This window comes from Lithobates pipiens, unplaced genomic scaffold (genome assembly GCF_037356315.1).
Source record: "Lithobates pipiens isolate NorthernLeopardFrog02 unplaced genomic scaffold, aLitPip1_a1.2 Scaffold_3, whole genome shotgun sequence".
Lineage (NCBI taxonomy): Eukaryota > Metazoa > Chordata > Amphibia > Anura > Ranidae > Lithobates > Lithobates pipiens.
Window position 1 is genome coordinate 1,308,854 of NW_027507790.1, and position 13,076 is coordinate 1,321,929.

Sequence of the window (13,076 nt, forward strand, 5' to 3'; positions counted from 1 at the left end):
ATTTAATATTATGGCTAAATTAGCCTCTGTTCCAGTATTGGCTGTGTTGCGTGTAGTTCCACGCTGTCGTCTGTAGGTGTCTGTGCATTCTGGGAAACATACTTAAGGGGCAGACGCCATTTTTTGTCTCTCTCTCACTTCATGGCCCACCTGACCTAAGGTATGGGACAACTCCTCTTCTGCCTTGGGGCCTTGTTGGCCCAAGGTTACGTTATTGCAAGTAGGCCCAGAAGCTGTCTGGTGCCTACTGGTTAAGAGGTGGTCCTGCGCTGTCTGTCCTGTGGGAAGAAGCCGAACAATTGAAAGATCCGAGGGAGGACTCATCTTGGAGAGGACCAAGCAAAAGACTGGCATCTCAAGAGGAGCCTGGTGGCTCAATTGGAGGACGCATCCAATCAATCTACCTCACAGTACTGCCAGATGGCTAAAGGAACTTTGGTACTGTGTTGCTGTTTTCGCTACCATTACTGAATCCTGTGGCAGAGGATTGTTCAACTAATACTGAATTCTGTGGCAGAGGATTGTTCAACAATTACTGTTCTCATCAAGTCTGTGGCAGAGACTTTTGTCCATGCATCATTCCGGCTGCTAGGCCAGTGAGAGAGGCCTATCCAGATGAGCAAGATCCATTGACTGAAGGTGTACTTGTCTCCGGGATCTCAAGTTCCTCAGTGATCTGCACAAGGTATCTGAACTCTCCCCTAACCCTCTATCCTTCTACTGCTCAAGTTGTTTAATAAAAAGCATTGGAAAAAGAATTAAGTGACTGGTGCATACATCGGTGGGCACAAGGCCCAGTATAGACTCTAAGTTTCTGCTATGGTGAACTATGGGTAGGAGTGATGGCAAAGACCCAAAATAATATCAGCAGCTCCTTCAGGGGTCAGTGCTACATATATATGTAAGAAGGCCAGTATGGCGGCCTGAATTTATGGGAGGAGCCCGGGGGGTATTTAACCAGCCCACTCGCCTGTAGTCTTTGTCGGTTTCCTGTGCGCAATACTACGTCACTAGGCCGACTACTCGAATTTCGTTGCCGTTCGGAAACTTCTCTCTACCAGAAGTCTCGTGGTTTTCGTTCCCGTTCATGTTTTGTACAACGTCTCTGGCTCGGCTGCCGCAGGTAAGGGTCTCGTTTGACCTTCCTTTACTAAAAACATTTCATTTTTGAGTATCGTAAAACTTGAAATATCTCGAGTCATTCGTTACGAAACCGGGTCGTTTATCACTCAAAACGCACCATTTTCGCAGCACCCTTCATTTCACGGGCCTCATTTCAGTAGGAATTGCTCGAAGAAAAATCTGCACTGTTTTCGTAAATTGTTGTGTTATCTGCCTCATCACCGTGTTCCACAGATAAATCGTTGCCAGTCGCACCTCACGGCACAACGATTCGTACCTCTGCCACAGCTGGCTCACGTAGGTCATTTCATCATTTCACTCATTTCTGTCACTCACTGCGCCCCGATTCGAATCCAGTCGCATTCGCTTAAATGCGCCGATTCGTTCCGGAGTGCCCCAGTTGCTCGGCCTCATTTCAGTACATGCTCTAGAGCCCGCTCGTTGACGGTCGCAGGCTGCGTCCTCTCCGATTCGTAGCTCTATCATGGGAAACATTTCATTTTTCACGTAGTGCGTTCAGTTAGAATCCGGTCGCATCCCTGTGCATCGATTCGTCCGGACGGCCCCAGGTATTTTTTCAGCCTCATTTCAGTGCATGCTCCAGAGACCGGTCGGTTCCAGTCGCAGTTCGTGGCCAGCCGATCCAGGCCTCTGTCATGACAGAAGTTGTTCATTTCATTTCACTGTCACGCTCCGCGCTCCGGTTCGAATCCAGTTGCACATACACATGCACCGATTAGTTCTGGTTCGCCCCAGGTTATTTCCCACATTTCAGTACATGCTCCAGAGTCCGCTTTGTTGTCAGTCGCACTTGCGACGTGACCATTTCGTGCCTCTGTCATGGCAATCATGCTTCATTTCACTGTCACTTACAGCGCTCCGACTCGAATCCAGTAGCATCCGTGATGCATCGATTCGGTTCGGCGTGCCCCAGAGGGAACGGCCACATTTCACTTTTTCCAACAGGTTGCCTTATTGTACGGTCACAACTACAGCACTTATTCACGCTCCCGCATTGGACACGGGTCATCTCGCACTTCGTCCTTTACGCAAATGATACGTCGGATTGGGACAGCAAAAAAAAAAAAAAAAAGGAGGAGAAAAAAAAAAAAAATGATGATGATAAATAAATGGCGGTGATAAAAAAGGAGTGGTGGCGGGAAAATGTCTACTCAACGGTGCACTTCGGTCGTGTTAGCCAGCCGTTTACGTCACTCTTCAGTTTACTTGTTAGGTTCCTCACCAATTGTCATCTGTTGTTTCTCTCTCCAGGTCAGTCAAGTTCAGTAGGTCCACCCTGCACCAGCTTGGACGTTATCTTCCCAGGTAAAAAAAAAAAAAAAAAAAGGGGGAGAGAAGGGAAGGCGTGGAAAATGCGACAGCAACCATGCTGGCATACATATATGTGTATGTGGAGGCTTGTGACAATATATATATATGTATACACGTTCGCTCCCGCCTTAGTGCTCAGCAATAGGTAGGTTCGCTTGGTAAAATAGAGAAACAGTCTTGACTTATGTCACCCTCTATAGGTTCCGGTCGTCCATCCTTCGTCCCCAAAGAGATAGGACATAACTCCTAGGGCACGATTTACCTGGAGCCATGTCCCAACTCAGCAGCGAAGACCTTACCGCCCCCTTGTCTCCTCGCCCGCCTTCAGTGAGCGACAGCGTACAGTCCTTCAGGGGTTGGACTATCCCCAGGCTGACAGCGGAGCTGAGACGCAGGGGCATTCCCTTCCCCGCTACGGCTAGGAAGGCAGAGCTTTTCAGGCTCCTCTCTACCCCACCAGCTACGGCCGGGAGTAGTACCCCGCCTCAGGCTACGCTCCAGTCCATCTCAGCGGCTATAGGCCAACTGCACGCTATGGTGTCGTCCCTAACCAATACGGTCACGGACGTCCAAGGCAGAGTGACGCTCCTAGAAACTCTCCCAGCCACAACCACCCCTGTTCCGGTTCCAGTCCCGTCACCACTGCCGACAGGTAACGAAGGAACATGTCCCGTGGTCTGTCCAGCACATCTGGTGCCGGCCGGCATAAGGAAGGACATCTTGGACGGCAAGGATGTCAACCTGGCCTCCCTGCTTATTTCGGTACATGACCTTGCAGAGAACAAGGCTTACTCCTGGGGAGATGTCTCCGTAGTCCTCAAAGCTAAGGACCCCAGGCTGAATCGTAAACTTTCCATCCCAGAGTTTGCCCTAGCCTTTGGGATGCTGAGAGACGTCATTTGCTCAGCATCCCCTGCCAGGAGGGAAGAGCTGGATTTGTACCTCCACACGGTAGTGGACCTAGGATACAAATACGGAGGCTTCTCCTTTTACGACTATCATCGGTCATTCTCAGCCAAGGCAGCCGCTAAACTGGCACAGTTCCAGTCACCCACAGACTGGAGCCTTATGGACACTGAACTGTTCTGTCGGCATTTTGCCGGCCTTCGTTCACCCCTGTGTGCCATCTGCCAGTCCTCCACCCATACCGCTTCCTGGTGCGCCAACATACCGGTTAGTCGCCCGGTAGAGTTCCCCTCCACCTCTGGTGCAGCCCTAGGCCAATCAGGCCCTGCGCCAAAGAATCAAGTAGACAAATTTGGACGTACGGTCCGAACCGTAGGGGGAGCTGCCATCTGCAATAATTATAACTACGGCTCGTGCAATTTTAGCCAGTGCCGCCTACTGCACATCTGTGTCGTATGTCACAGAGCGCACCCCAGAAATTTGTGCGAGGTCAAAGCACACAAGGGCTCATGACTGAGCCGCATAGACGTCCTATGCTTGGGCTTCTACCTCACTATGCACCCCACTCCTTCACTAGCCACCTTCCTCATCGGTGGCTTCACGACAGGCTTCCACACCGGCCTCATCTCCCTACCCCACCAGACCTACGAGTGCAGAAACCTCCGCTCAGCAGCCTCTGACGAGCAAGCCATTGACCAACTGCTGCAGAACGAGGTGGAACGAGGCTTTGTCATAGGTCCCTTCACACAGCCCCCCTTCAATATGTGGAGAGTTAGCCCTATTGGGCTTGTCAAGGGCAAATTTTCTAATAAAAATCGTTTGGTGTACGACCTGTCTGCGCCTCGTTCTTCCCACATTCCCAGCTTAAACTCCTTGATTCCTTCTGAAGAGTTCTCATTAAAATACGCCTCTGTGGACATGGCGATTCAGGCCATCCTTAAAGTAGGCACAGGTGCGTGGCTGGCCAAAGCCGACATATCCGACGCCTTTAATCTATTGCCTATCCACCCGTCCCTCTGGTGCTGGCACGGAACTAAATGGAGAGATCAATATTATTTCGCCACTAAGTTAACGTTTGGCTCTAAAAGCAGCCCGTGGCTGTTCGACACATTCGCGCAGTCTCTCGAGTGGATTCTCCTGCACAAAGTTGGTTGTCAGCAAGTTATCCACTACTTGGATAACTTCCTGTTGATCGAACAGCCAGGCACACCTCCAAGGGACCTCGACAAATTAAGGACCGTCTTTGGGAACCTCAATGTTCCCATCGCTGAACATAAGGTGGACGGGCCCGCGCAATCAATCACCTCCCTCGGAGTCAATCTAGACACCAGCTCCATGCAGGCCAGCCTGCTCCTCGACAAACTGACCCGCATCAGGGCAGTTCTCCACGAGTTCACCCGCACCAGGGGGTGTACAAAGAGGCAGCTACAGTCGCTGTTGGGCATGCTCAACTATGCCATGCGTATAATTCCACAAGGTCGCTACTTTGTCTCACGCCTGTTGGTCTACCTTTCTCAGGCACAAGACCCGGATCAAATCCTATGCCTAGATACCGCAGCCTTAGCAGACGACCTGTCGATGTGGGATGAGTTCCTGTCCACCTGGAACGGTATCTCTTTGTTCATCCCGTATATCTCACCTCTCTCGCCACAGGTAGTGACAGATGCCGCGGCCTCCACAGGGTTTGCGGCAATTTTTGGCCACCATTGGTTCGCCGGACCCTGGCCTTCTCAAATACTCAGGATCCCTGGGTTTAGTCAGTCTTCATCCCTTTTCAAGCTCTACCCCATGGTAGCAGCCGCCCAGCTCTGGGGTCATACCTGGACAGGACAAACTGTAGGTTTCACCACCGACAACCAGGCCACAGCCGAAATTGTCAACAAGGGCAGGTCCAAATCTCTCTCCGTGATGTCCTTCCTATGCAGGCTGGTGCAGCTGTCTCTGCAGCATCAGTTTAATGTTTACTGCACGTTTATCCCAGGAAAGTACAACTGTGCAGCTGACGCATTGTCCCGCTTTAATTTCCTGTCCTTCTTTCAGCAGGTTCCCAGTGCAGATACGGTCTCAGCTCCTATCCCGCATTGGTCTCAGTTGACCCTGGACTAGAGCCACATCTACATAGAGCCACTCAGCTCATCAACCGTTCACTATCGGACAATACTCTGAAAGCCTACCGGGTAGCCTGGAAGGCGTTCAATACATTTCTGCTTGCCTCCACAGTAGGCACCCCCACAGATGCTAGGCACATACTAGCCTTCACCTCATACTGCCATAATCAACTGGCCTTGTCATTCAACACCATCCGCTTATACTTAGCTAGCATACAGCACTTCCTCTCACTTCAGGATCCTACCAAGCCGTCCATCTTCTCGTCCCACGCGATCCGAGCCATCCTGCGCGGCATCCAGAAGCAACAGCCGCCAATAAAAGTCAAACGGCTCCCCATCACCAGTTCCATCTTCAGGGACATGTCCACCATGCTTACTAGTTACCCCTTCGGTGTTCTCCCCAGTCTGGTCATACAGGCAGCCATTTACCTGGCCTACTATGGCTTCCTACGGCCCAGCGAGTTCACTCATAACAGCCCACATCACTCCAGTCCTTCGCAGATGTCATCTGCTCTGTCACCAGGACCACTTCATCCTCCACCTCTCGGTAACCAAGACCCAGCAAACAGGCACCGGCGTAGATATCCACCTCTACAAAACCAACAACGCCTGGTGCCCGGTCGCTGTGCTTACACAGTTACTCTCTCGGCTACCCGAGCTCCCAGACTCTAGCCCTCTTTTGCCCTTCCCGGTCAAACCGTTAACGAACTGCCAGTTCATTAAACATGTTAGGATTCTCCTCCGCAACTTGCTCCTCAATCCCGGTGAGTATTCCGGCCACTCCTTCCGCATCGGAGCAGCTTCATCCGCATCCCGACATGGGGTCCCGGACCACGTCATCAAAAGATTGGGCAGGTGGAAATTGGCCTGCTTCACTCGGTACATCCCTAACCCACAGGTAGAGATGTCTCGAGCATTCACTCAACTTGCTCAATAAAGGTTAAGCTGGAAACAATAAACTCTCTTATCCCTACCTAAGTGTTTTGCCCCCTTATTTTGGTATACCGTCCATTAGACCAGGGCACACTTTCAGGTCCATTTCATATAGGGTTTCTCATGATAAGTTTGTATTGTTCGGATACGTATCGGTCATAGGGCTTCAACCATAAATATATATATATAGATATATATATAGATATATATATATACATATATATATATATATTGTGACAGAGCGAGGCTCTGTCCCTATGAAATTGGAGGAAAACGAGACGCAGACACAGAGTTTGCATATCTCCAGCCCTGTGTCTGGGTCTTGATGTTAACGAGCAGGGTGTGTGCCCAGCTGCATATAAGCCATATAAATGAAGGGCTGTTGGTGTGGAAGGTGGAGGAGTGTGAACAGCTTGCTGCTGGCTGAAGAGTGGTTTGCCCTGTGGGAGACTGTAGTCCGTGTAAGGGACTGGGAAAGGCTGACAACCTTGAGAGTCAGGAAGACTAAGGAAGTCGGTGAGTCCAGGGGGCTGGAAAGAGTTGACAAATCTGTTGGGAGCAAGCAGAGGAACTGTTGACAATTGAGAGCCAGGTGGCTTGGTATGTTCATTTGTGTGCTGAATGAATTTAAACCCCTGCGTGGGATTACTGGATGAACTAATATTTTGTTTTCTTATAATAAACGTGGGCTACCAGGCCCTTAACCATAAAACGCCTGCCTGATGTAGACTAAAACGTGCATCTACCAATTGTGCTTAATCACCCCAACATTACAAGTGGTGGAGAATGCGGGCACGTAGACGGTGGAATCCGGGTCCTTGCTCCATGGTGAGTCGCATCAGGAACTACTGCTAGCTGTGTGTGGCAGCCAGGCGAACAGCATTGCGTATACGTTTATTTGATGGACTGTGTTGCATGCAGGTTGTGTACCTGTGAAGGAAGAATTAAACATCAGATTTTTTTTTTTCCTTTCTCTGCTGAGAACTGTTACAAGCTGCTGTGTGCATGTGATTGCAAGGATGAGGCAGTCAAAAAGCAAGAAGTTCATGTTTAATCAAGTTAAAGAGGATGTTGTTCCTGGCAGCCTGAGCCCAAAGGTGCCACAGCATGACGCAAGGAGGCCTCTGCGCTGCATCCGTTGTAGTGAGTGGGGACATGCTGTTGCCCATTGCCCCTTGTCACAGGAATGTTTGTGGAATAACCAAGCTGGATGGGAGGTTGATGAATTCTGGAGCTCATCTACTAATGATTGTGATCAGCTGTGTCCTCAGAAGTGGTATCCAATGGCAACGAGTGAGAGCCAGTCATGGAGGAGATGCCAAGAAGTGAGCTCAGCATGGCCTGAGAAGATGTCTCCACCTTGTAGGACCAGTAAAAAGGGGCCAGTGACATGTGAGACAGAAAATGAATGGTTCAAGCGGAATCGCAAAGAGTCGGGTGCACTGCAAGGGGCTGAGATCTTGGCCTCTGACTATGTGCAACCCATGCTGCCTACAGAGGAGGTGGGAGACTTCCTTGTAAGATTTGAAAAAGTTGCTGTAAAGAGAAAATGGCCTAGGGACCGGTGGCCAAAACTGCTGCAAACCTTATTGCGGATAGAGTTCCGGTCGGTTTACCATTTGATGGATGGGGACCAGGATGACTATCGCAAGTTTAAAGAGGAAATCCTTCTTAGAGGAGAGGTATATCGTATCATGGGCCGCCAGCAATGCTCCAGGACGGGAGAAGTGTCGCCGGAAGACCTAGGAATTGGAAATCCAGAGAAACGTAAGGTTTTCTGTCATGGCCACTTAGGCAAAGGGGTCAGTCCAGAAAGGAGAGTATATCAGCCTGAATCCTGCATGAGGTATAGCCAACCAGCTTTGGAGCGCAAGTCTGCAGTTACCCCTAGCAACAAGGATCTTGTGTTACCTACAGGGGGCGTCAGTGGGTCCAGAAAGGCTGCAGTTTTGCTCCCTGGCCACATGGGGGAGTCAGCCTGTGGAGACACCACACCAGTGAGACAACGCACTCAAGTGAAGGCTATGACATCAGCTGCAGGAACTGGTAAGACTGTTTCAGTTTATGATGCTGAATCCAGTGAAGTGGGAGTATGTCCAGTGGGGAGATCCGCAGTACAAATGGACATAGACTTTCTGCATTGTGCTACCCAGAGCAGTGGGGAGGCGCAGCGTAAAGCCCAACTAGACGCAGGGCTAAAGACTGAAAAGGACATGGGGACTCTGCATATGCCTGCTATGATCCAGCAGATGGCTGGGAAAATTGAGCTAGGGGTGACCAAAACAGTGCTGGTACCATGTTCCCTAGTGACAGCTGCTGCAGGGTTGCCCAGGGAAACTTCCAAGGAGCTTGCAGTGTTGGAGCAGAGAGTTTCCCAGGTCAGCTATGGAGCTGCCCAAATAGGCAAAAGTGCCCCTTTACAGAGAGCAGGTGCTGTGAAGAGTCGCTCAGAGGTTATGGTGGCTCATAAACAAACCACAAAAACAGCAGTTGTGTCTACATGTAATGAGAATGCTAATGATCGTACTAACAAAAGTGATACTATTGCTAAACGTGATGAGTGTAATGACATTGAAGCATGTATTTCTTGTAATGTCATATCTGAGAGTGAGGTTGGTAATGTGTTCACTACCAGTGATGAGAGTAGGAGATCTCCCATGACAGGCAGAGGCACAGGATTGTCCATGGAAGTCTCATGGGGTCTCCATGTGTTGGAGTCAGAGGCTGCCCAGGATGGCTCTGGTGCTATGCTGGTGGAACAAGGGGGGACTAATTCACACAGTGAGAGCGTGTGGGCGCAGCCCCACAACCCTACATGTAGCCCAGTGGGCAAGGGGTTAATTCAGCCTGCAAAAGTTGAGTGTACAAAGCTGAATGTGTCTGTAATGCCACCAGAAAAAGGTGTTCAAAATGGTGTGCTGCACCAAGCTTTAGGTGATGAAGCATCACCCCAATGCAACGTTGATAAAAGTATGGTGTTACAAAATGATGTATATAGAAGTGAGGAATGTGCAGTTAAAGCTAATGAATCCCATGTTTCTGTGCGGCTTTCTACAGCAGGTGATGCAACACTGTGGAACGCCCATGGTGGAACCACAATGGACTGGGACAGCTGGGCCAAACAATTGCTAGCCATGCTGGATAGGGCTAGCTTAAGTAACAAGGGTGTGGACACAACTGCTATGCCAGACAGGGGGATCGCAGAGGCGCCGGTGGTTGAGGGCGTCCTGGTCCCTGCAAAGGTTGATGCCCTCCCCTCTGAAGAAACGGTTCAGGGCACTGGCATCGCAGATGTGTTGTCCACAGCCCCACAGCTAAATGATATTAAGTATCAAAGTGATAGTGTGACTTGTAATGACCTGCAGAGGCTCACCAACACTGGTGCAGAATGGATAAGTGTGAGACATGTGTCTGACAGCTCTCCAGGGGAGAAACAAGCTGTGATGATGAGTACCTCCAAGGAGGATGAGGTCTCTTCAAATGTCTCACCCTCTCAACCTGCAGTCGCTGAGCCCCTCCATGTCTTGGACAGGGTAGAAGACCCTAGAAAGTTCTGGTGTTTAGACATGGGATGTTTAGAGATGACAGAAACTTTACTAGAAATGCTGGAGTTGGTAAAGATGAACTTACTGTATACTTGGGTATCTCCACCGCAGTTGGACCAGGTGGTGCTGCGTAGCACCAATGGGTGGAGCCAAGTGGTACAGGCAGTGCTGGGAAACCTTGACCAAGAGTGGAATTGGTGGGACCAATCATTAACCATTTGGCACAGGATCTACAGATTCTCTGTAAGCGTACTTCTAGTTATTGATTGGTATGGAAGGCACGCAAGAGAACTGCTTGAGATATCAGAGGTCTCTCCGTCTGATGCGGTGACTAGAAACATCTCTGCTGGTGTGGTCCGAGGTGCGGCGGAGCAGTGGTCAGTAGAGGGCGCAGATACTGCCTTACCCGCTAGGCCTCATGAGAAGGAACGGCCCAGAATGGACTCAGCAGTAGCAGAGATGCTTTCTGTCACTCGCCCAGAGGTACAAGTTAAGGTGCCCGGAGACACTATGGAAGAAAGTGTTAATATTGGTTGCCATAACAATGTAATGTGTTCACATGGAAAAAATGGGTTATGCTTGGGTCAGAGTAGGTTGTTAGAACAAGTACCCATGGAGTGTTGGACAACGGGTGAGGTGGAGCTGTGCTATGGTCCCGTCGGATGTAGTCCCTCCTCGGGTCTTCTTCTAACAAACACTGAATTGGAAAGCTGTGATCTGTTAAGAGTTCGTTCTGTAAACAATGATTTGGTTGCAGTGGGTAACAAGAGAAACTGTTTTGAACCTGAAATACAGATGGTGAAGGGTAAAATGGGTATTTGTAAGTTGAAAGGAGGGCTCAAGGAAGGCAGAGTTCCCCCAAGAAAAGTGAATAAGCCCAGGGACCCCAAAAGAAGAGGAAGGCTGAGTATAGGAAAATATAGGAACCTGTTAAGATCCAGGGGGGAATGTTCCTGGAAGCGCACCCGGAAAAAAGGTTGGGCCTACGTGGCTGACAGCCAGCACAGAGGTGTCCCAACCATCATGATGGGTGCTGGTGTTCCTCCCTCCAGATCGAAACAAAGGGGGGGGATATGTGACAGAGCGAGGCTCTGTCCCTATGAAATTGGAGGAAAACGAGACGCAGACACAGAGTTTGCATATCTCCAGCCCTGTGTCTGGGTCTTGATGTTAACGAGCAGGGTGTGTGCCCAGCTGCATATAAGCCATATAAATGAAGGGCTGTTGGTGTGGAAGGTGGAGGAGTGTGAACAGCTTGCTGCTGGCTGAAGAGTGGTTTGCCCTGTGGGAGACTGTAGTCCGTGTAAGGGACTGGGAAAGGCTGACAACCTTGAGAGTCAGGAAGACTAAGGAAGTCGGTGAGTCCAGGGGGCTGGAAAGAGTTGACAAATCTGTTGGGAGCAAGCAGAGGAACTGTTGACAATTGAGAGCCAGGTGGCTTGGTATGTTCATTTGTGTGCTGAATGAATTTAAACCCCTGCGTGGGATTACTGGATGAACTAATATTTTGTTTTCTTATAATAAACGTGGGCTACCAGGCCCTTAACCATAAAACGCCTGCCTGATGTAGACTAAAACGTGCATCTACCAATTGTGCTTAATCACCCCAACATTACAATATATATATATATATATATATATATATATATATATATATATATATATATACATATATATATATATATATATATATATATATATATATATATATACAGGGATCGCATCTTCCCTGTCAACTGAGTTTTCGACCTTAACCAGGGCTTTGCATCTAGGTCGTCAGTCAGGTGTGTAGTACATGGGCTCCCCTCTCACATAACCCTGCAGCACTTTTTCACTAAACGTTCGCTTCACATACACGATTCAGGCTGCTCATTGGGCATTAGTTACTGTCACATGTTTCTTTGCATTACACTCTGTTTTCGAAGGGCAACCCTTCACCTATGCAGACAAGGCCTGTCCTGGTCATCATACAGTATATATTTACTTATGATTCTATTGCTTTAAATTGGCACCCATTGCTGGCAGAAAACTGTAGTATATTACACCCACTTCCTGATCCTCCTAATGCTTTCGTGAAATTTGACTGAACACACCCACTATTAAGTTCCAGCACCTATTGTTTGAGAAAAAAAGCCCTGAATAGACCTATCATCATCAGGCAGCAGCCCTCAAAGCCAAATACAGGACCCTAAGCCATTGATATCCAGGACTGGGTTGATTTAGAATTTTCAAGGACTTAGCTTGTTTTATCTCTTTATAGTCCATCTTGGTCACTTTAGGTGAAACCTCTCTTTTGGAGAGCTACTGTTTACGCCCTTAGCACAGCAGTATATGCTGAGTTTGCTCCTTAGGGTTACCTCTGTGTATTGCATTGTATTATTTTTGTAGTGTTTATGTGCATTGATGCAGATTTACCAATCTGCTTTGTTATATTGTAATTTTAATCTGCCAATATAGTCTGCTTATTTCTCCAAGAGGCACTGTGTGCAACCTTTGGACGTCCGCTTGGAGTTCCAAACCAAGGTATTCTGATGGTGTAAGTGGGGGTGAGGGATGGTGTAGGGCTAAAGAGAACAGCAGCTTCTGCGGGGGTAGCACTACATATGTTTATTTATTATTTCAACATGGCACTGATATGGTCTCCGCAGGCATGTTTCTGGCTGTATTATTACAGTACTGATTGTATCTCTGCAGGCGTGTTTCTGGCTGTATCGTTACAGTACTGATTGTGTGTCAGTACAAGTCTGATGGTATCTCTGCGGGCACGTTTCTGACTGTGTCAGTACAGTAATGATTCTGACATGTTTCTGATGTGTCTTCTACAAAAGTCAGTATAAAATACTGCAGTACACTGTACAATGTATTGTATTTTTATTTTAATCATTATGATTATAAAAAAACAAATATTGTGCTGGTTAAAAATACATTTTTGGCCTGTGCCATATGACTGCAATAATAAGATGTTGTTTAACAGATTCTTCCTTTTTTTCTTTTCTTTTTTTGAAATGAGATCAAGCTATGTGGAGTGTTTCTCTTTCTCATATGATCAACCACCCATGTAGTGATGAATCAAACGGATGTACTCCTGAACATACAAATGCCCTTGAGCTTTTTTCGGGCTTCTCTATTT